Source organism: Pongo abelii, chromosome 23 (genome assembly GCF_028885655.2).
Source record: "Pongo abelii isolate AG06213 chromosome 23, NHGRI_mPonAbe1-v2.0_pri, whole genome shotgun sequence".
NCBI lineage: Eukaryota > Metazoa > Chordata > Mammalia > Primates > Hominidae > Pongo > Pongo abelii.
Genome location: NC_085929.1, coordinates 41,558,566 through 41,581,931, shown reverse-complemented (window position 1 = coordinate 41,581,931; position 23,366 = coordinate 41,558,566). Strand labels below are relative to the sequence as shown.

Sequence of the window (23,366 nt, the reverse complement as noted above, 5' to 3'; positions counted from 1 at the left end):
TGAGAGCAGTTACCACGCACGTGTGTTTTGAGGTAGCTTAAATGAGGCCATGCAAATAAAGTGCCTGCACGAAGTTGGTGCACAATTAATAGCAGTTTCTTCCTCTGCAAACTCCGACTTCAACCACGAAAAGCTGTCCTTTCTGGACAATCTGCTTCCAGCTGTCATCGCCGCTGACTGCAGACTCCCTTTTGCAGCCTGTCTCCCCAGTGACAGTTGCTATGATTATCTCAAAAGTTCAGCGCTACCGCCCTTTTCACGGAAGGCCCGATGTGCTGCTTGCTGTCTGGAGTCCTTTAAACTCATGATTTATTAGGTTGTTGTCCCTGATGATTTCTCAAATGAACCCATAGATTAGAAATGTTAATAAGGCATCTCTGGAGTCTTCAACTGATAACTTGTGTTATGGGGTCCATTTATGAACCAATTATGGTCAATTGACACTTCAATCTGCATCCCCATCCATCAGGATGCAAATGGCTCTTGGACTCGTGCTCTGGGGTTGAAAGGCGACGGCAGCTGGATTTTATGGCTCCAATGATGTGGGTCTTCCTTTCCTCTGCACCTGCAGGCTCCCTCTATTGTCAGATCTATGACTAAAATATACTTGACATTCCTTTACTCCCCATCTGCATTCCAGAGCTTTCGCTTGGTGGATGATGCATGCATGGATTTATTCATTCACTTACTCATTCCTTCCTTCTTGCCTACTTTCCTTCCCTCCTTTTTGAAGGTTTACTGAGGTACCTCTTACCTTTTTGGGCAAGTCTATAATTGTATGATAAAGATGAAGGTCATGATGATTTTTAAATATCATATCTGTTTTTCAGTATTAATACATGCCAGAAACTCCCTTTTCCAGAGGAGGAAACTGGGGCACACAAGCAATAATATAACTTGTTCAAGATCAGAGAGGTTAAGTGACTTGCCCAAAGGCACACAGCAAATAAGTAGGGAAGCCAGGGAATTTTGGGCAAATTATTTTAACACTGTGTGCTTCAGTCTCTTCTTCTGTAAAATGGGTCTATTGATTGAACCTGTGTCGCAGGGCTTTTGTGAGAATTGAACATAAAGGGCATAGAACAGTGCCGGGTCTGCAGAAAGCCCTCAGGATGCAGTAGCAGCTGCTATCAGCATTATACCTAAAGTTGACCATTTAAGTTAAAATCTCCCAAAAACCTCATGAGGAAAAGGAGGTCCAGAGAGGTGAGTAACTTGCCTAAGACCACACAGTTAAGAAACAGTGAAGGTGGAATTTGAACCCAGGACTGTCCTGCTTTAGAGACTATACACTTAAAAACCACTTTATCTTCCAGTGTTCATTGAAAAACCAAAGCTAAAAGTGACTGTTAGAAACTGCCTTGGGGTTTTCAGTGGAAGGTTAAGTTCCTTCCCTTGGGGCATCAGGGAAGACTTCCTGGAGGAAGGGGCACTTGCGCAGTCTCTGAGATGAGGGGATGGAGAATGTGCTGTGGAGATGGAGGATGGCAACCTAGGGGAAAGCCTCACCTGGGGAAGAGCTGCCGTGAATTAGCTGGGGTTGGAGGGAGGCTGAATGTTCTTTCCATGGACTCTGGACTCTGGGCCTGGCCACTGGGAGGGCCAAACCTGGCCCATCCTCTTGGGCCTGCTCTCAACTGACCTATGTCTAGCTTTTCATGACCTAATAGAAGTGGGGATAAAACAATGTCTCCCTCTCAGCTGTCAAGAGCTTGAGATGAGATGAGGTCACTGAACATCACAGGTGTGCAGTGAATGGCGACTTGGTGACTTGCATGATAGACCTCATTGTGGTTTAAAACAGAACCCTGACCTTGGAGCAGCTCTTTGTTTGATGAAGGGAAGGAGGAACAGGGAAGGGGAGCACAGGTGGGAGCTCCGAGGGACATGGGTTGAGGAGCTGAGTGGCCAGGTCTATCATTGCCATGGAGGGGTGGTCAGCAAGTGTGGGGTCACCAGCAGAGGGACAGACCAGAGAACAGGCCGCATGACAGAACTTCTCTGGGAGGTTTTCTCTATAGAGGGCAGTGCAACCCATTTCTCACTCTGGAAAGGTCTGCTGGTGCCGCTAGAACTTTCTGGAAATTGCAATATTTACACAGTGGATTTTTTTTAGTAGAAAAAGCCTGGAGAGCCCATTAAAGATGGGGAACTGCAGCCCATGGGGAGAGGCCATTTCCCCAAGCCCATAAGGTCAGTTTGTGGAAAAGCCAAGACCTGTGTGGCAACTGGGTCTCTTGATTCCTGATTTTGCAGCATAGAATATTTCAGAGCTGGGGGACCCCTTGTGGAGGTTGACAGCAGCATCACCCAGTGGCTAAGGCTCCAGGCTGCCAAGGTCAGACCATCTCAGCTTCACCTCTTCATTCTGCTGCTTGCTGTGAGCTTTGTCTGATTACTTCTTGGGACTCAGTTTCCCTCATGTCTTCAGTGGGACTAACAATGCCTATGTCACAGGCCTGCTGTGAGCATTAAATGAGATCATATGAGGCCAGCACCATGTATGCTGTGGCCGTTTCCATGTGCCCTTGCCTTGGGTTGGGGCAGCTGATCAGGCTCCAGGCCTCGGCCCAGATTGACCTAAACCAGGAACCTATGAATGATCCCTGCCTCCTTTTCCTCACATCCCACACCCACTCCATCAGCAAATCCTGCGGGTTAGAACTTTCAGATACATCCTGAATCCCACCACTTCCCACACCACCTTGGCGGACCCTGGAGTGAGTCAGGTGCATTCCTCCCGGACAACTGCACTTAGACTCTCTGTCTTCTTCTTTCTCTTCAGTCTGTGCTCCATCCAGCTGCCATATCTGTCTCCGTATCTGTCCATTCCTGGTCAAAAGCCTTCCCTGACACCACATAAAGTCAGATGGCCCGTGAGACTGTAAAATCTGATCCTCATGGACTCTGTCTTCCAGTTACACAGACCTCCTGGCTCTTCCTCAGAACACATCAGGCACACTTGCATCTTTGCACTTGCTGTTCCCTCTGCCAGGAATGCTTTTCCCTACATAGTCTCATGGCTCATTCTTTCATTCCTTCCAGTCTGCCCAGACACCATCTTCTCAACCAGGCCCACCTTGCTCGCTCCTGCTCTGGCATTCCTGATCCTCGTGTTTTTTTTTTTTTTTGAGATGGAGTCTCATTTTGTTGTCCAGGCTGGAGTGCAGTGGCACGATCTCAGCTCACTGCACATTCTGCCTCCCGGGTTCAAGCAATTCTCCTGCCTCAGCCTCCTGAGTAGCTGGGATTACAGGTGTGTGCCACCACGCCCAGCTAATTTGTGTATTTTTACTAGAGACAGGGTTTTGCCATGTCGGCCAGGCTGATCTTGAACTCCTGACCTCAGGTGACCCTCCTGCCTCGGCTTCCCAGAGTGCTGGGATGACAGGAGTGAGCCACGGCGCCCAGCCTCCTTTTCATTTTTTATAATACTTGTCCCCTTCCAATATGCTATTTAATTTACTTACTGAGTATGTCCATGGTTTAGAGCTTATCCCCCCGTCCCTTCCATCAAGCTGAATTAGAGGCCGTGAGAGTCAGGATTTTTTATCTCTTTGTTCACAGCTGTATTCCAAGCATCTAGCACAGTATTTGGCACACCAGATATTTATTGATCAAAAGAAAGAAAGAAACGCTCTTGCTTCAATTTTTCCTGGCCTGGGTCACCTCTCTGGCCACACAAGTATGAATGTATTTCTTTCATAAGTTTCCAGTTACCCACTGGAATATCAGTTCCATCTGTCTAATGCCAACCTTATGAGTCCCTCATCCTATTAGCTGATACCAACCTGTCACTGAAATATACAGCTAAATATAATGAAAGTAAGTTAATTGTATCTTATGTTTAACACTATTTTATTAGAATTAAAATTGTGCACTAATTTTTAGAGTGAACACAGAATGAATCACATGTTCCTCTTTTTGGTAGAATTTTTCTGACAAGATGGTATAAGGGTATGTTAGGACAACCTTCACTTCTTATTATATTTTCATAGCACAACTCTAAAGAGGGTCATTTTTTTTGCAAAAATGCTTGAGGGTTTCGTAAGTTTTCCTAAGGGCTTTTCGTAGTATTTTGATATTGAAATTATTCTCTTTCGAGGTACTTATTCATTATCCTCATTGATTTTTCTCTTTATTAATTATTAACAGCCCTAACCCTTCTACATAGCTACTAATAACTAGCATTTTTGAGAGCTCACCGTGTGCCAGGCTCTTCATATGTGTTCATGGATTTATTTTTACTACAACTCAACATGGTAGGTCATATTGTGGTACCCGTTTTTGTTTGTTTGTTTGTTTGTTTTTTGTTTTTGAGACAGAGTCTCACTCTCTCACCCAGGTTGGAGTGCAATGGCATGATCTCGGCTCACTGCAACCTCCGTCTCCCAGGTTCAAGCAATCCTCCTGCCTCAGCCTCCCAAGAAGCTGGGATTACAGGCATATACCACCATGCCCGGCTAATTTTTGTATTTTTAGTAGAGACGGTGTTTCATCATGTTGGCCAGGCTGGTTGTGAACACCTGACCTCGCGTAATCATCTGTCTCGGCCTCCCAAAGTGCTGGGATTACAGGCGTCAGCCACTGCACCCTGCCTGTGGTGCACATGTTCTAAGGAAATTGAGGCATAACGAAGTTAAGTACCTTGTTCACAGATGTGCAACTAGGAAGTGGGGAGCAGGGACTTGGAACCACACCATCTGCTGCTTAACCACTCATTTGTCAGAGACTTCGTGTGTGTCCCGAGCCATACGCTAATATCACTTTCACTGATCTCACGTGAGATTTGCATTTACAAATGAGGTTAATCTGCATTTCTTGTGTATACCATTATGGGATGTTAAGTTCCCACAGTCTGTAAGAGTAACTGATGATTGACCCAAGGGTGTGATGAGCCATGATTGAGATGCATAAGTGTTAAATAGGGTGGGACATTTGAGCAAGCTGGCCAGTTCATTATTAAGTTTGGCCATGGAAAGAATTGATGTTTGGTCGTAGAAGGAATTTACTAGGGAAACCTAGAACACGAGAACTGCTCTAGGGATCCCTAGTAAATTCACAACTGTGTGTTTAGAGTGAAACACCAGGCCTCACCCCGGGCTGTATCCTGGATTCATTCTTCGCCATCACGAAAAGCCAATCACCGCAGTTTGATGGGGCAGGGCCAGGGCTGGGGACAAAGGGTGTAGGTGGAGGCCTCAATTTAACATTTGTCGAGTACAAACTCTGTGCTAGGCCTTCTGGGAGATTTAATTAGTCTTTACTGCAAGCCAAGGAGAAAGGTATTATCATGCCCATTTTACAGATGAAGAAACTGAGGCATGAGGGGGGTGAAGTCACTTGGTCTAGGCACTCAGATCTAGGTTCAAATTTGGGTTGGTGGGTCTCCAAAACCTAGGCATTTTGCACTGTCCTGCACTGCTTCCTTAAGAATGCAGAAAGATTAACTGAGGGGGGACGGTGGAGACGGATGGCACAGTTTGGTTGGGAGGCGGCCAGAGTGGTGGTAAAGGCAGGAAGTGAGATCGACCTGGCCACGGTCTACCAGCATCTGTTCCCATTGGCTGCTGCCTGGGTTCTCCGATTCCTTACAGTTGGAAACAGACTTGTTTTCTAAGAATGAAAAGGAAGGATGGCTATCTGATGATTTGATCACTGCTACTTAGGAAAACCCCAGGATACTCCCCAATTTAGGAGCTGCAGCAAAGTAGCTTCTTTGCCATCTCAGAAATGTCAGGTTGACCAGATGGAGAGGAGCCAGAGCGAGGCAGAGAACACAGCGAGTTTTCCAGCAGAGCCCCGCAGAACGTAGAGGGAGTGTGTCTCTTGATTCATGTACCAATTACACACAGTGTATTACATTACAAGGCTAATAGGAAATAAACCAGAGCAGCATCTGTCTGCGCCAGGGCCCACGCACGCCTCTGAATTGCTCAGCCCTGGCTGGCTACCTCCTGGCCTGGCCCCTGGAAGCTGAGGAAGTGGATTATATTTTTGGATCATCCAGGAACCATTTTCAAGAGGGCCATGCGCATTGAACAGCCAGTCTGTGTCGGTCAGGAGACCCCTTTTCTGTCCCTATGGCTTCCCTAGATGGTTTGAGGTTCAGGTCCATGTGTAGGGTCTTGGCTAAAGAAATAGAAGATGGGCCAGGTGCAGTGATTCACACCTGTAATCCCAGCACTTTGGGAGGCTAAGGCAGGCAGATCACTTGAGGTCAGGAGTTTGAGACCAGCCTGACCAACATGGTGAAACCTTGTCTCTACTAAAGATACAAAAATTAGCTGGGAATGGTGACATATGCCTGTAATCCCAGCTACTGGGGAGGCTGAGGCAGGAGAATCGCTTGAGCTTGGGAGGCAGAGGTCGCAGTGAGCCGAGATTGCACCATTGCACTCCAGCCTGGGTGACAGAGCTAGACTCCATCTCAAAAAAAAGAGAAATATGGGCCCCCTGCATCATTCCCTCTTGTGCTTCCAGAACTGCTGCTGGCCATGGTGCAGAGCCTGTGGCTAGTCAGAAAAAGGCTCCCCTCAGAGCAGATGTAGCCCTGAGGGTGCAGCGCTTGATAAACAGAGTGAGAGAGGGTTTAGCTGGCCCATTCAGCTGGTGCTCCTGTGCAGAGCACAACCTGCTTGATAGTGGGCAATCCGAGGGAGATGAGAGGGGGCAGAGCGGGGTGTGGGGAGGAGAGGGAATACACCTGGAGGAAGAGGCTCAGAGACTGGGAAGTAGGCATGTGCCTCTCCCTCTGCCTTGGCTCCATTCCCTTCTCCCAATTTCCCTACTATGCCTTTTTCCTACTTGTCTTAACATCTCCTTCCAATTTCTCCACTCTGTGCAAGATGACTCCGTTAGGACTTTGGGAGACAGTCTTGGGGTTCAAACGGACTCTGGAGGAAATGGAAATGATTAATAGCACAAGAAAATGTGCTCAATCTCATCAGTAACCCAGGAAATGGAAATTTAAGTGAAAACAGGATGCCTGGGAATTTTATACAAGAGAGGGATGTGGTCGGAATGCTTTCTGAGGCAGTCACCTTTGCTCATTTTGAATTTTTTATTCGGCATATAACTCCCTGGGTATGTCTAAAGATGTAAGTGATTCAAATTTTATATTTTAAAAAATTCTGCAAGACTGTAATACTGAAAATGGGCCTTGTGATCACTGGTAGATGGTCCCCAAACCCCTGTTGTTCTGAAACTGGAAGGTAGAGTTAAAAAGAGCCATCTCATGGTCTGGGGTCAGGATACACATAGGAATGAGTGTGATTTAGGGTGGTAGAGCTCTGCAGGCCAGCACAACTGGGCTGAATCCAGGTGTGACACTCCCTGCCACGTGACCTTGGCTAGGACAAGGTGGACACCAAGTTCTGCCACAAGATGCCATCCCTGAGCCCCTGGGAGGGGCATGAGGGGAAGAATGCTTGAATTCTAGCTCCATCCTTTATTTGCTAAGGGATCTTGTGATATGGTTTGGCTGTATCCCCACCCAAATCTCATCTTGAATTGTAGCTCACATAATTCCCACGTGTCATGGGAGGAACTCGGTGGGGGGTGATTGAATCGTGGGGGTGTGTCTTTCCTGTGTTGTTCTCTTGATAGTGAATGAGTCTCACAAAATCTGATGGTTTAAAAAATGGGGGTTTTGGCCAGGCACAGTGGCTCACGCCTGTAATCCCAGCACTTTGGGAGGCTGAGGTGGGTGGATCACGAGGTCAGGAGATCAAGACCATCCTGGCTAACACGGTGAAACCCCGTCTCTACAAAAATAAAAAAAAAAAATTAGCTGGGCATGGTGGTGGGTGCCTGAAGTCCCAGCTACTTGGGAGGCTGAGGCAGGAGAATGGTGTGAACCTGGGAGGCGGAGCTTGCAGTAAGCTGAGATCATACCACTGCACTCCAGCCTGGGTGACAGAGCAAGACTCTGTCTCAAAAAAAAAAAAAAACAATTGGGGTTTCCCTGCACGTGCTCTCTTTTTGCCTGCCACCATCCATGGAAGACGAAACTCGCTTCTTCTTGCCTTCCGCCATGATTGTGAGGCCTCCCCGGCCATGTGGAACTGTAAGTCCAATTAAACCTCTTCTTTTTGTAAATCACCCAGTCTCAGGTATGTCTTTATTATTAGTGTGAAAATGGACTAATAGATCTTGTTTTGTTTACCCGCACTTCTGAACCTCAGTTTCCTGGCCTGTGAAGTGGGGCTGCATGCACTTCTTCAACAGGGTCAGCACACGAGATTAAATGAGATAATGTGTAAAGAAGGCTCAGTATAGTGACTGGAACATCATAGGTATTCAAAATGTGCCTTTAGATATGATGGAGGTTGACTGGGAGGAGGGGGTAAGGCATTCCAGGGAGTGGGTACAGCTTGAGTAGGGAAAAGCATCGAGCAGTTTGGCTTGTTGGGGGAATTGTAAGTTGCTCATGGTGTCTGCCATGTACGGAAGGATGTGGTAAGAGATGGAACCAAAGAGGTAACAGGCAGTTAATCATGGTGGTGTTGAATATGCTGTGGAATCGTCTGTTTCCTCTGATCCGGATGTATTACCTGATTGTGTTTCGGCTCCCAATTCATCCTCCTTTGCCCTGCTGTGTGACAGTGGAGTGGGACCCTGTGAACTTTTCTCCTTTGCCAGCTAGCACAATGCTCGGCCTTGGCAGTAGGGGGCACTGGAGGAAAAGTCTTCTTTTCGTGGTTCCTAGGCTTTTGTTTCTTCTGGCTCCTAGGGCATGGCTGTGAGCAAGTGGCTTCCACACCAGCAGAGCAATTCCCTGCTGGTGATATGCAGGAGACTTATAAATGCACAGCCTCTGGTGAGAAACCAACCAGTGGGTGGTTTCCTGTCTGCTATGATCTGAATGTGTCCTCTCAAATTTATATGTTGAAACTTAATTACCAAGGTGATAGGATTAAGAGGTGGGGCCTTTAGGAGGTGATTAGGAATGAGAGTTCTGCCTTTATGGATGAGATTGGTGACATTATGGAAGGGCTGGAGAGCGCTAGCTAGGGCCTCCTGCCCTTCCATCTCTTCTGCCATGTGAGGACATAGCATTCATCCTCTCTGGAGAATGCGGTATTTAAAGCAATGTCTTAGAAGCAGAGACTGAGCCCTCACCAGACACTGAAACTGCTGGTGTCTTGATCTTGGCCTTCCAAACCTTCAGGGCTGTGAGAAATACATTTCTATTATTTATAAATTACCCAGTCTGTGGTATTTTGTTACAGCAGCAGGAATGGACTAAGATACTGTCCATTAGCCCTGGCCTGTGGCATCCTAGCAAACACTACCAGCCCCCAGCTGTCCTTGGTCACACCCTCCCAGAGCTGCTGAAATAGACGGCCACCAACAAAGTGACTTAAAACAACAAAAATTAATTCTCTCACAGTTCCCAAGGTTGGAAGTCCAAAATCAAGATGTTGCCAGGGTCATGGTCTTTATGGAGGCTGATTTTAGTCCATTTTGTGCTGTTATAACTGAATACCACAGACTTGGTTATTTTTTGGAGAACAGAAATTTATTTCTCACAGTTCTGGAGGCTGGGAAGTCTAAGATCAAGGTGCTGGTGTCTGGTGAAGGCCTTCTTGTTGTATTCTCACAAGGTGGAAGGTAGAAGGGGCAATAGAGGATAAACTCTGAGTCTTCACATGGCAGAAGAGAGAGAGAGAAAGAGAGAAGGAGAGAGGGAGAGGGAGAGGGGGGGAGAGAGGGAGAGGGAGAGAGAGAGAGAGAGAGAGAGAGAGAGAGAGAGAGAGACATTCCCTCCTGAAAGCCCTTTTTATAGAAGCATTAATCCATGAGGCTTCTGCCTTCATGACCTAAACAGCATCCATTAGGTCCCATCTCCCAACGCAGTTGCATTGGGGATTAGGTTTCAACCTGAGTTTTAGAGGAGATAAAAACATTCAAACCATAGCAAGACTATAAGTAGGGATCTATTCTGTGCCTTTCTCTTAGCTCCTAGTGTTCCCAGCAATCCTTGACATTCATAGGCTTATAGCTGCATCACTCCAGTCTCTGCCTCTGTTGTCATATGGCCTTTTCTCTCTGTGTTTGTCTCTGTGTCTCTTCTCCTTTTCTTATAAGGACACCAGTCACATTGGATTAAGGCCCATCCTAATGACCTCATTTTAACTTGGTTGCATCTGCAAGAATCCTATTTCCAAATAAGGTCACACTCACGGGTTCTGGAGATTAGGACTTCAACACTCTTTTTTTGGAGGACGTGACTGAACTCATCACAGTAAGTAAAGCCCTTAGCTTGGTGCCAGTGCCTTGTAAGTACTCGATAAATATTAGCTGTTATTATTATACTTCTGAGGCTCAAAGGAGAGACAAAGTAAATAAAGTCTCTTTGCAAATCATAAACAGTGGGCAGTGCTATTGGTATTTTCTTTGTTTGTACTAATAAGAGGTGCCTTCTGACAGACGTGAGATGCAGACATCCTCAAGGAAAGAGCTAGCATGGCGATAATGCATAACTTCACATGCAGGTGGTAGACACAGAGGGCAAGGAGAGAGGACAAACCATGCCAGGGCAGGAATCTTCCATCCATGACTGATGGCCAGCTGTGGGACAAGCTGTAGACATTCCTGGAGCAGGGCTCAGGGTGTGGGTGCTCAGCCAGGGTCAACCCAGGGCAAAGCTGGAAAGAAAATAGTCCCATCTTCAGTCTCCCAGTTAAGGCCATCTGACTACTCATATGCTCTCTCAGCTCCTGGTGTTCCCAGCAATCCCTGATGTTGGTTGGCTTGTAGCTATGTCACTCCTGTTTCTGCCTTTCTCATCATATGGCCTTCTCTCTGTGTCTGTCTCTGTGTCTCTTCTCTTCTTATCAGGACAGTAGTCATATTGGATTGGGGCCCATCCTAATGATGTCACGTTACCTTGCATCTGCAAGAATCCCATTTCCAAGTAAGGTCACAAGGTCCTGTTGACTCTACTTCCAAAATATGTTCCAGTCCCAGTTCCCTCCATGACTCTTGTCCAAACCATCACCATCTTCCACCTGGACAGTCGTGACAGCATCCTCACTGGCCTCCCTCTTCTCCCTTTGCCCCTCTGCCTTCCACCCTCCTACCACCCCTTCCTCTTGTTCCCCAAGCTCCGCCTCCCTGGTTTCTTTTTGTGTCTCTAACACATCAGGCTTGATCCTGCCTCCGGACCTTTGCACTGGGCCTCTTCCCTCTCTGTGGAAAGTCCTTTCTCAGGTCGTGGCCTGGCTTCCTTCCCTCTCATCATTCATGCCAATGTCTGTTCAAATGTCTTCCCTGACTACCCTGTTTAAAGGAGCGCCTTTCTCCAGTCCCTCTCTCTTACTACATTCATGTCTTGTCTTCTCAATACCTTGATCGGAAATTATCTTGTACTTTATGTATTTCCTTGTATGTCTGTTTCTGCCACTAGAACATAATAAGCTCTGAGAGATCAGGAATTATGGTTATCTTGTTCAGTGCTGCATCTTTATGCCAAGAACAGAGTGTGGAATACAGTAGGAGCTTAGTAATATTTGTTGCATGAATGAAAATCACCTCTGAGACCAATATGAGTGTGTGGGAAAAGGCATCAGGAAATTCAGCACCAAGTCCTTCCCACCACTCGTCCATTGGTCTTGGTTTTGATAAATAAGCCTCTGCCTTGTTCCTGGAACCCAGTCCCTGCTTTCTCAGTTTGTTTATTCAACAATTGTTGAGTACCTACAAGGTGCCACGTACTGTAACAGGTGTTGGAGAGGCAGATTTTAAAAGCACGGTAGATGGAAGCAGAGAAGACATCTACCTAGACCTGGAGTGGGAGGACAGCCGGGAAGACTTCCTGGAGGAGGGGGCACCCCAGCTTGCATCTGAAAGTCAGACAGACAGGGTGTGGCAACCAGGCAGCAGTACAGGTGAACAGACAAGGCTGAGCCGTATTCATAGTTATCACCTACTCAATATTGCCAAGCCTTGTGCAAAACACCTGGAAAGGATGATCTCATCTGTCCACGTGGCAACCCTAGAGGCAGGTCCTTTTACTGTCCATACGTGGCAGAGGAAGGAACTGATTTAGAGAGAGATGCAGTCTTGTCTAAGGGGACACAGCTAGTATGTGCAGGTTCTCAGGCTCCATGTGGGCTTCTGTGCTCTCTGGCTGGTACGCTTGCCTCTTGTCATGCTGCACACTAGGAAATGGCCTGAGATCCTGAGTCCTTGCTCTGCACTCATACTGGACCCTGCCCTCCTTCCATGAGGGCTGCCAGACTCAGGGATCGTCAAGGTAATCCTGGTGGTGAGAGCCTGGCTCCTGGGCCTCTTTGATGTTCGATTGTCCAAATCTTGGCTTTCCTCACATTCTTGGCTGTTCTGTCCTGGACCCTGTGCCCAGCAGACCCTCCTTGTGATTCACTTAGGATGCTTTTGGCTACAAGTGAGGGAAACCCCAACCCAACCTGCCTCCCATAAGGAATGTAATTATCTCTGGAGACAGGTGTGGGGTCCTGCATCTACCCTGCCTCCAGCAGCCGCCTGCTGCATCCTGGGACCTGTCTATCTTCATCCTTATTAGACAGAGACAGGAGCTGCCGAGGCTGCCCACTGAGGTCCTCGGGCCCAAGGAACCATCTCTCTGTTTGCCTCAACACAGCCACCAGTGTGACTGAGGACCATGGAGATTGAGAGGCTCAGGAGACACTCCTTACCTGGGCTTTCACAGCCCGAGAGACCACCAGGATGAACCCCACACACAGCTGCCACCAGGAACCACAGCCCCAGGTCAGGACAGTGAATTTAGATAAGATGTTCTGGAAGGAACACCTGCCCAGTAACAGCACCTCTACCAATGAAATGACTCCAATGCTGGCTTTGAGGCTCTAAAACCAGTAAACTCTGTTTCCCAGCAGCTTATGTGAATGTCTCCTTTTGCCAACAAAAGTTTCTCTCTTCAGATGCATATGTGGCTGGTCATAGCTCTGTGTGTGTGTGTGTGTGTGTGTGTGTGTGTGTGTGTGTGTGTGTGTGTGTGTGTATGTATAGTGGGCGGCGAGGTGGCAGTTAGAATTCTCTTTTCTAATTCCCTAATAATTGCAACATATCTAGAGATATTTTTTCTCTGATTTGTTTTTGGTTGATAATACCCCACCTCAATAGCACCTTCCCATCATTCTCTCATTCTCTTTCTCTTTCTCCTCCTTTCCTCCCCTCTTCATTCTCTTCTCTTCCTACCTGTCCCCCTTCTCCACTTTCTTCCCCAACTCTCCCTCCTCCCTCCTCGTCTGTCCTCTTCATCGTTCTCCTATCCTCCTTCCCCTTCCCCTCCTTCCCCTATCCTCCTTCCTCCTTCCTCTTCCTCTTCTTCCTCTTTCTCCCACTCTGCTTATTTTACTTTAATGCACTCATCGCCCACTCGTCACCCACTGATACAACCCTTATTTGTTTGTTTATTATCTTCCTAAATCATTAGCCTTGCAGCTCCTTGAGGACAGAACTTTTATCTGTTTTGTTCTTTGTTATTTGGGAGCCAGATGACAATGGTTCTAATTTTGAAAAATTGTATTATTAATGTCATTTCCCCTCCACATTTTAACACCTCTGAAATTGGGATATTTGTTAAAATCGCCACTGGCCTGGCAGCAGTCATAAGGTAGTTGTCATAGCATGTGCATTAAAATCAGAACTTCCAGAACAGGTATGAGCAGCTGGAAAGAAAATCCCAAGACAATAGCAAAGCATTCTTTTAAGGAATGCTGCATTACACAGAGGCACTGATGACAGCATTGTGTGTAAAACAAGGACAAACATGATTTTGAATCAAAAAGTGATTCAGAAGTTTTAGTTGCTGAATAGGAAGATGCTTAAGGAATATCTTAACCCAATTATTTTGCATATATTTTTTCTTTTATGTATTCACAAGTGAGACAGGTGATACAGCTCTACATTTAAAGAACCTAAACAACTTTTATAAATATAAAGTTTAAAAAAATCTAAGTATGATGAAAGCATGGGGGTCTAGTTTAATTTGGGAGGGTTTTGTTCTTTAGTTGTATATAAAAATCATGCATCTTACAAATGATGATGGATGAAATTGGGCGTCGGCAACCTTTTTACATAAAAGGTCAAATAGTAAATATTTTTGGCTTCCCAGGCCATCCAGTCTCTATTGCAACTACTTAGCTCTGCTGCCGTGCAACCATAGATATTGCTTAAATAAACATGCATGGCTATGTTCTCATAACATTTTATTTATGGAATTTTAATTTCATAATTTTCATGCGGCATGAAATGTTATTCTTTTGATTTTTTTAACCATTTAAAAATGTGAGGAAATATTCTTAGCGCATGGGCTGTGCAAAAATGGGCCTTTTGGCTGATGTTTGTCGAATCCTGTGTTGAATTCAATGAAAGGTGGTAAACCTGTTTTATAGAGGAGAAAGTCAAGTCCAGAGGAGTCATTGAAATGTCTTGCTCAAGAGAAAAGAATCCTGGATCTGGCAGCTCTCTTAGATATTATCTCTTTCAATTAGTTATAGGTGTCTGTGCCCAGTCTGCAGATGGAGAGGCCAAGAGCATTGTATGGTTTGACATCACAAAGTGAGCTGCTGGCATTGCTGGGAGGATGCTTGGTGTTTCAAACTGTGTTTCAAAGATACAGTAATGAGTGTAAAAGTGCTGAATACAATTCAAGGCACGTGTTAAAATTTTACTAAGTTGGTGGCTGGCAAGATGGCCAAATAGGAACAGCTCTGGTCTGCAGCTCCCAGTGAAATCAATGCAGAAGGTGGGTGATTTCTGCATTTCCAACTGAGGTATCCAGCTCATCTCAATGGGACTGGTTAGACAGTGGATGTAGCCCATGGAGGGTGAGCTGAAGCAGGGTGGGGTGTCGCCTCACCCAGGAAGCATAAGGGATCGGGGAACTCCCTCCCCTAGCCAAGGGAAGCTGTGAGGGACTGTGCCATGAGGAATGGTGCATTCTGGCCCAGATACTGCGCTTTTCCCACAGTCTTTGCAACTTACAGAGCAAGAGATTCCCTCGGGTGCCTACACCACTAGGGCCCTGGGTTTCAAGCACAAAACTGGGTGGCTGTTTGGGAAGACACTGAGCTAGCTGCAGGAGTTTTTTTTCATACCCCAGTGGCAACTGGAATGCCAGCGAGACAGACCATTCACTCCCCTGGAAAGGGAGCTGAAGCCAGGGAGCCAAGTGGTCTACCTCAGCAGATCCCACCCCCACAGAGCCCAGCAAGCTAAGATGCACTGGCTTGAAATTCTTGCTGCCAGCACAGCAGGCTGAAGTTGACCTGGGACGCTCAAGCTTGGTGGGGGGAGGGGCGTTCGCCATTACTGAGGCTTGAGTAGGTGGTTTTCCCCTCACAGTATAAACAACGCCGACGTGAAGTTCGAACTGGGTGGAGCCCACTGCAGCTTGGCAAAGCTGCTGTAGCCAGACTGCCTCTTTAGATTCTTCCTCTCTGGGCAGGACATCTCTGAAAGAAAGGCAGCAGCTCCAGTCAGGGGCTTATAGATAAAACTCCCATCTCCCTGAGACAGAGCACCTGGGGAAAGGGGCAGCTGTGGGCGCAGCTTCAGCAGACTTAAACTTTCCTGCCTGGTGGCTCTGAAGACAGCAGCGGATCTCCCAGCACAGTGCTTGAGCTTTGCTAAGGGACAGACTGCCTCCTCAAGTGGGTCCCTGACGCCCGTGCCTCCTGACTGGGAGATACCTCCCAGCAGTGGTTGACAGACATCTCATACAGGAGAACTCTGGCTGGCATCTGGCGGGTGCCCCTTTGGGACGAAGCTTCCAGAAGAAGGAACAGGCAGCAATCTTTGCTGTACTGCAGCCTCCACTGGTGATACCCAGGCAAACAGGGTCTGGAGTGGACCTCCAGCAAACTCCAGCAGACCTGCAGCAGAGGGGCCTGACTGTTAGAAGGAAAACTAACAAACAGAAAGAAATTGCATCAACATCAACAAAAAGGATGTCCACACAAAAACCCCACCAGAAGGTCACCAACATCAAAGACCAAAAGTAGATAAGTCCATAAAGATGAGGAAAAAGCAGCACAAAAAGGCTGAAAATTCCAAAAACCAGAATGCCTCTTCTCCTCCAAAGGATCACCACTCCTCACCAGCAAGGGAACAAAACTGGACAAAGAATGAGTTTGACAGCTTGACAGAAGTAGGCTTCAGAAGGTGGGTAATAACAAACTCCTCTGAGCTAAAGGAGCATGTTCTAACCAAATGCAAGGGAAGTGAAGAACCCTGAAAAAAGGTTAGAGGAATTGCTAACTAGAATAATCAGTTTAGAGAAGAACATAAATGACCTGATGGAGCTGAAAAACACAGCACGAGAACTTCGTGAAGCATACACAAGTATCAACAGCTGAACTGGTCAAGTGGAAGAAAGAAAGGATATCATAGACTGAAGATCAACTTAATGAAATAAAGCATGAAGACAGGATTAGAGAAAAAAGAATAAAAAGGAACCAACAAAGCCTCCAAGAAATATGGGACTATGTGAAAAGACCAAACCTATGTTTGGTGTACCTGAAAGTGATGGGGAAAATGGAAACAAGTTGGAAAACACTCTTCAGGATATTATCCAGGAGAACTTCCCCAACCTAGCAAGACAGGCCAACATTCAAATTCAGGAAATACAGAGAACAAAGCAAAGATACTCCTTGAGAAGAGCAACCCCAAGACACATAATCGTTAGATTCACCAAGGTTAAAATGAAGGAAAAAATGTTAAGGGCAGCCAGAGACAAAGGTTGGGTTACCCACAAAAGGAAGCCCATCAGACTAACAGCAGATCTTTCTGCAGAAACCCTACAAGCCAGAAGAGAGTGGGGGCCAATATTCAACATTTTTAAAGAAAAGAGTTTTCAACCCAGAATTTCATATCCAGCCAAACTAAGCTTCATAAGCGAAGGAGAAATAAAATCCTTTACAGAAAAGCAAATGCTGAGAGATTTTGTCACCACCAGGCCTGCCTTATAGGAGCTCCTGAAGGAAGCACTAAATATGGAAAGGAAAAACCGGTACCAGCCACTGCAAAAACATACCAAATTTTAAAGGCCATTAGCACTATGAAGAAACTGCATCAACGAACGGGTAAAATAACCAGATAGCATCATAATGACAGGATCAAATTCACACATAACAGTATTAACCTTAAATGTAAATGAGCTAAATGCTCCAATTAAAAGACACAGACTGGCAAATTGGATAAAGAGTTGAGACCCCCCATGTGTTGTATTCAGGAGACCCATCTCATTGAAAAGACACACATAGGCTTAAAATAAAGGAATGGAGGAATATTTACCAAGCAAATGGAAAGAAAAAAAAAGGTAGGGGTTGCAATCCTTATTCTCTGATAAAACAGACTTTTAACCAAAAATGATCAAAAAAGACAAAGAAGGGCATTACATAATGGTAAAGGGATCAATGCAACAAGAAGAGCTAACTATCCTAAATATATATGCACCCAATACAGGAGCACCCAGATTCATAAAGCAAGTTCTTAGAGACCTACAAAGAGACTTAGACTTTCACACAATAATAGTGGGAGACTTTAACACTCCACTAGCAATATTAGACAGATCAACAAGACAAAAAATTAACAAGGATATTCAGTACTTGAACTCAGCTCTGGAACAAGCGGACCTAATAGACATCTACAGAACTCTCCACCCCAAATCAACAGAATATACATTCTTCTCAGCACCACATAGCACTTATTCTAAAATTGACCACATAATTGGAAGTAAAACACTTCTCAGCAAATGCAACAGAATGGAAATCATAACAGTTTCTCAGACCACAGTGCAATCAAATTAGAACTCAAGATTAAGAAACTCACTCAAAACCACGCAACTGCATGGAAACTGAACAACCTGCTCCTGAATGACTACTGGGTAAATAATGAAATTAAGGCAGAAATAAATAAGTTATTTGAAACCAATGAAAACAAAAACACAATGTACCAGAATCTCTGGGACACAGCTAAAACAGTGTTTAGAGGGAAATTTATAGCACTAAATGCTCACAGGAGAAAGCAGAAAAGATCTAAAATCGACACCCTAACATCACAATCAAAAGCAATAGTGAAGCAAGAACAAGCAAATTCAAAAGCTAGCAGAAGACAAGAAATAACTAAGATCAGAGCAGAACTGAAGGGATAGAGGCACAAAAATGCCTTCAAAAAATCAATGAACCTATGAGCTGGTTTTTTGAAAACATTAACAAAATACATAGACCGCTAGACAGACTAATAAAGAAGAAAAGAGAGAAGAATCAAATAGACACCAAAAAAATGATAAAGGGGATAACACCACTGATCCCATAGAAATACAAACTACCATCAGAGAATACTAAAAACACCTCTACACAAATAAACTAGAAAACTTAGAAGAAATGGATAAATTCTTGGACACATACACCATCCCAAGACTAAACCAGGAAGAAGTTGAATCCCTAAATAAACCAACAACAGTTCTGAAATTGAAGCAGTAATTAATAGCCTACTAACCAAAAAAAAAAAAAAAAAAAGCCCAGGGCAGGACCAGATGGATTCACAGCCCAATTCTACCAGAGGTACAAAGAGGAACTGGTACCATTTCTTCTGAAACTATTCCAAACATTAGAAAAAGAGGGACTCCTCCCTAAGTAATTTTATGAGGCTAGCATCATCCTGATACCAAAACCTGGCAGAGACACAACAAAAAAAGAAAATTTTAGGCCAGTATCTCTGATGAACATCAATGTGAAAATCCTCAATAAAATACTGGCAAACTGAATCCAGCACCACATCAAAAAGCTTATACACCATGATCAAGTTGGCTTCATACCTGGGATGCAAGGCTGGTTCAACGTATGCAAATCAATAAGCAATTCATCACATAAATAAAACCAATGACAAAAACCACATGATTATCTCGATAGATTCAGAAAAGGCCTTCGATAAAATTCAACAACACTTCATGCTAAAAACTCTCAATAAACTAGGTATTGATGAAAAGTATCTCAAAATATAAGAGTTCTTTATGACAAACCCACAGACAATATCATACTGAATGGGCAAAAGCTGGAAGCATTCCATTTTAAAACCAGCACAAGACAAGGATGACCTCTCTCAGCACTCCTATTCAACATAGTATTGGAAGTTCTGGCCAGGGCAATCAGGCAAGAGAAAGAAAGAAATGGTATTCAAATAGGAAGAGAGGAAGTTAAATTGTCTCTGTTTGCAGATGACACAATTGTATATTTAGAAAACCCCATCATCTCAGCCCCAAATCTCCTTAAGCTGATAAGCAACTTCAGCAAAGTCTCAGGATACAAAATCACTGTGCAAAAATCACAAGCATTCCTATAATAGAGAGCCAAATCATGAGTGAACTCGCATTCACAATTGCTACAAACAGAATAAAATACCTAGAATACAACTTACAACGGATGTGAAGGACCTCTTCAAGGAGAAATACAAACCACTGCTCAAGGAAATAAGAGAGGAGACAAACAAATGGAAAAACATTCCATGCTCATGGTTAGGAAGAATCAATATCATGAAAATGGCCTTACTGCCCTAATTTATAGATTCAATGCTATCCCCATCAAGCTACCATTGACTTTCTTCACAGAATTAGAAAAAGCTACTTTAAATTTCATATGGAACCAAAAAAGAGCCTTCTTTTTTTTCTTAAGCAAAAGAACAAAGCTGGAGGCATCACGCTACCTGACTTCAAACTATATTACAAGTCTACAGTAACCAAAACAGCATGGTACTGGTACCAAAACAGATATATAGACCAATGGAACAGAACAGAGGCCTTAGAAATAATGCCACACATCTACAACCATCTGATCTTTGACAAACCTGACAAAAACAAACAATAGGGAAAGGATTCCCTATTTAATAAGTGGTGTTGGGAAAACTGGCTAGCCATATGCAGAAAACTGAAACTGAACCCCTTCCTTACACCTTATATAAAAATTAACTCAAGATGGATTAAAGACTTAAATATTAGACCTAAAACCATACAAACCCTTGAAGAAAACCTAGGCTAAAATACCATTCAGGACACAGGCATTGGCAAAGACTTCATGACTAAAACACCAAAAGCAATTGCAACAAAAGCCAAAATTGACAAATGGGATCTAATTAAAGAGCTTCTGCACAGCAAAAGAAACTATCATCAGAGTGAACAGACAACCTACAGAATGGGAGAAAATTTTTGCTAACTATCCGACAAAGGGCTAATATCCAGAATCTACAAGGAACTTAAACAAATTTACAAGAAAAAAACAACCCCATCAAAAAGTGGGCAAAGGATTTGAACAGACAGTTCTCCAAAGAAGAAATTTATGCAGCCAACAAACATGAAAAAAAGCTCATCATCACTGGTCATTAGAGAAATGCAAATCAAAACCACAATGAGATACCATCTCATGCCAGTTAGAATGGCGATCATTAAAAAGTCAGGAAACAACAGATGCTGGAGAGGATATGGAGAAATAGGAATGTTCTTACACTGTTGGTGGGAGCGTAAATTAGTTCAATCATTGTGGAAGACAGTGTGGTGATTCCTCAAGAACCAGAAATACCATTTAACCCAGCAATCCCATTACTGGGTATATACCTAAAGGATTATAAATCACTCCATAAGGACACATGCACAGGTATGTTTATTGCAGCACTATTCATGATAGCAAAGACTTGGAACCAACCCAAATGCCCATAAATAAGAGACTGGATAAAGAAAATGTGGCACATATACACCATGGAATACTATGCAGTCATAAAAAAGGATGAGTTCATGTCCTTTGCAGGGACATGGATGAAGCTGGAAACCATCATTCTCAGCAAACTAACACAGGAACAGAAAACCAAACACTGCATGTTCTCACGCATAGGTGGGAGCTGAACAATGAGAACACATAGACACAGGGAGGGGAACATCACACCTGGGGACATGTTGGGGGGTGGGGCTGGGCGGGGGAGAGCATTAGGAGAAATACCTAATGTAGATGACAGGTTGATGGGTGCAGCAAACCACCATGGCACATTTATACCTATGTAACAAACCTGCACGTTCTGCACATGCATCCCAGAACTTAAAGTATAATAATAATAAAAAAATTTACTAAGCTTAATCCCCCTTCCTGCTTTGTCTTCTCTTTAGCCAACCTTCCAACTTTTTTTTTTTTTTTTTTGAGACGGAGTCTCACTCTGTCACCCAGGCTAGAGTGCAGTGGCGCAATCTCGACTCACTGCAAGCTCTGCCTCCCGGGTTCACGCCATTCTCCTGCCTCAGCCTCCCGAGTAGCTGGGACTACAGGCGTCTGCCACCACACCCGGCTAATTTTTTGTATTTTTAGTACAGATGGGGTTTCACCGTGTTAGCCAGGATGGTCTCGATCTCCTGACCTCGTGATCCGCCCGCCTCGGCCTCCCAAAGTGCTGGGATTACAGGTGTGAGCCACCGCGCCCGGCCCCTTCCAACCTTTTTGTCAAGGGAGAAGGCAGGCCCTAGCCCCAAGGCTCTGCGCTCCTCCTAACCCCACTGGGGCTGGAATGCCCCCGCCCCAACGCGTGGCACCAGGAGTGGGGGGCACAGTTCCGCGACCTGTGCCTGTATCCCCTCCTCCTGCCCCCCTCTGAAGCTGTCTGCTTTTTCGAGCCATCACCTAGGCTCTGCCTTCCTCCTCTCACCTCTTTCTCGCTTGCTCCCGCGCTCTCTCTCCACTTAGTGGTTCATTTACTGCTCAATCTGTGATTAATTAAAACAATTTAAATAACTGTGCTGACGCTAAATTCATTTACAGCCACCTCCCCCGCGCAGGGCTGCGCGAGCACAGGGGAGCCGCGGTGCGGGCTCGCACTGACCGCCAGGGGGAGCTGTGGTCTCAGGTTTGACTGGGACCTTGGCGCCGGATGGCTGGGTTGGGTGCAAGAAAAAGGTTAAAATATGCAAGTTCTCCGCTCCCGCCCACTTTGCCTTCTTCCACGTGGGATTCTACCGTGTCCGTGCCCTCGCAGTCCCCAAAGATCCACTGGGTTAATCCAGAATAAAAAATGTCAGGGAAGCAAACTCCTTTCTCCTGCCTGAGGTCAGCCCCAGGATATTCCCAGAACACCCGGGGCCCAGGGACCAGGAAGGTCATGTTTGCAGGAGGGGAAACAGAGGCACAGACTGTGAGAAAGGAAGACCTGCCCATGGCCTCCCTTGGTGGGGGAAGGGTAGATTCTAAATCCAATGACTGGAGTCCTTATAAGAGGAGGGGACGCAGAGAAACACATATACTGTGTCAAGGGCCGGGCGCAGTAGCTTACGCCTGTAATCCCAACATTTTGGGAGGCAGAGGCAGGTGGATCACCTGAGGTCAGGAGTTCGAGACCAGCCGGGCAACATGGCGAAACCCTGTCTCTACTCAAAATACAAAAAATTAGCTGGGCATGGTGGCAGGAGCCTGTAATTCCAGCTACTTGGGAGGCTGAGGCAGGAGAATTGCTTGAACCCAGGTGGCAGAGGTTGCAGTGAGCCGAGATTGCACCATTGTACTCTAGTCTGGGTGACAGAGCAAGACTCTGTTTCAAAAAAAATGCTGTGTGAAGATGGGGCAGTGATTGGTGTGATGCTGCCATGAGCCAGGGAGCCCAAGAATCACCAGAAACTGGAAGAGACAAGGAAAGATCCTTCTCTGATCCTTCAGAGGGAGTGTGGCCCTGTCAACACCTCAATTTCAGGCTGCTAGCCTCCAGAATTGTGAGAGAATAAAAATAAGTTGTTTAAGCCGCCCAATTTGTGGTCGTTTGTTATGGCAGGGCTAGGAAACTGCGACAAGGTGTTAGAAAGAAACCAGTATCTAGGAGCCTACTCAGTGCTGGGCACTTTGCTAGATGGGTTCATGAACGTTTTCTCATTTAAGCCTCACCATAGCCATGTGCTGCAGGTTCAATTCACATCCTCATCTGTTTTGCAGGGCCGAACAGATGGGAAGAGGCCGAACAGAGGGAACCAGGTTCAAGAGCAGGCCAGCCTGGGTCGGCAACTGGGGGACCCAGCAGGTTGCCTACGTCATGCTCTAGGGCCCCACCATTTCCTGGGACCTTGCCTTGAACAGAAATGAGACCAACGATGCGTAAGTTTGCTGAGTAGGGGAGGGACGGGAGCTCAGACACGGTCAGGAGGACCAGGCATGGCTGGAGGATGCTTGCTGTGTTGGCATGCTCTGGTGGAGAGAAGACAGCTCCACCCAGGCTGGTCGCTCACACAGAACTTCAGGACTCTGCACTCGGGAGCAGCGGCCTGCCTTATGGGTTAGCATGGTGTGAGACTGGTATGAGTCAAAGTGACCTTGGGCAAGTGACTTCACTTCTCCATG

At 45.6% G+C, this 23,366-nt stretch overlaps 1 long non-coding RNA gene across 1 annotated transcript in view; it reads left to right on the top strand.

Moving 5' to 3' along the window:
• Window positions 1-23,366, top strand: part of LOC129052732 (uncharacterized) — a 189,252-nt gene that overhangs the window by 26,133 nt on the left and 139,753 nt on the right. The window contains exon 3 of the long non-coding RNA XR_010139522.1: window positions 22,965-23,123. This is a non-coding gene — a long non-coding RNA (uncharacterized LOC129052732). The remainder of the gene's footprint in view (window positions 1-22,964; window positions 23,124-23,366) is intronic.